The sequence below is a fragment of the Coptis chinensis genome, chromosome 4 (genome assembly GCF_015680905.1).
Source record: "Coptis chinensis isolate HL-2020 chromosome 4, ASM1568090v1, whole genome shotgun sequence".
NCBI lineage: Eukaryota > Viridiplantae > Streptophyta > Magnoliopsida > Ranunculales > Ranunculaceae > Coptis > Coptis chinensis.
In genome coordinates, this window is record NC_141459.1 from 26,066,033 (window position 1) to 26,067,378 (window position 1,346).

Consider the following 1,346-nt stretch of genomic DNA (forward strand, 5'->3'; position numbering starts at 1 on the left):
GGAAGTCTTAGACGTGCCGAGCACATTATGAGCCAGCCATTGGATCACAGATAATTGGTTCTTTTGCAAGGATCGCTGATAAACAACACGGTTTTTCCGGTTGTATTCACCGTGAAGGATAGTTGCAAACATCAGATGTCTGATATTGTCGAATGGTGAATCCTGAAGATGTATCCCTTGGTTTGTAATGGGAATTTGAAGTACCTCGGAGATAATTTCCATAGTCAATTCACGTTCGGATCCGTTTGCACGGACAAAGAATTGCCCGTTCTAGAAATAACTGTGTTTATAGAACAACAGGACCAATTCTCTGGAAAAAAAAGCCTGTTTATGATGTAAGAGAGGGTGCCATCCTCGACGTAAAATTTCTGTATAAAAAAATGGATGAAAAAGACTGTTTTGGAAATTTTCCATAAAATTTTGCTTGGGCACGAAAATTCGAGTGAGGGCCATTAAAGATGGAGGGGTAAAGAAAATTTTTAGTGGAAAAAGGGAAGTTGGTATTTAGGGTGTCTATCCTTGTTATAAATAGGCACCAATCCGAAAATACCAATCCAAAGATGTAGAAAATACGGATCGAGGTGTCACAGGGTAGTTAGACCACGTGTATTTTCTAAAATATGGCGCCAAGTGTGGATGAGAAGAATGGGGCATGTGACTACAAGGAGTGCCCATTTTTTTATTTTTTTTTTTGGAAAAGAAATAGCGTATGTAGAAGGCAAAGGAAGATGTAAATATATTATTACAATAAGATGTAAGAACATACAGAGGATTGGAAACACATCATAATGATACATGAAATAAAATACAAACCTAAATATTAGATAGAATTATATGCCACATTAACAACATTACTATAATAAAACAACCGAGCATGAAGACTTGAGTAGCATATTCAAATGCATACGCTCAAACTTTTCTAGTGCATCCATGAATCTTGAAACTTGGAGTGATCTAAAAACGTTTTTTAGAATAAAAAGTGGAGAGGGGAGAAAGTGAAAGGAGTGAAATATGAAGAATGTGTTGAACATATTTATAGAAGAAAATTGAGCCGTTTTCTGACCGTTTTTAGATGCGATTTCATGACCGTTTTGCAAAACATTGGTTTACGGTAAAAAATTTCCGTTAATTGTGACGTTAAAAATATATGTATATATTTTTATATATCTATATATATTTTTATTACTAATATTATTATATATGTTTCTACCTATATAATATAATATTAGAACTAACTAATATACTATTTAACAAGGCAGAAATTTTGGAGAATGTAGGAATTGACAGACATCCTAAGTTCGAAAATAAAAATGCAAACACGTAAATAAAATATCTGACATAATTAA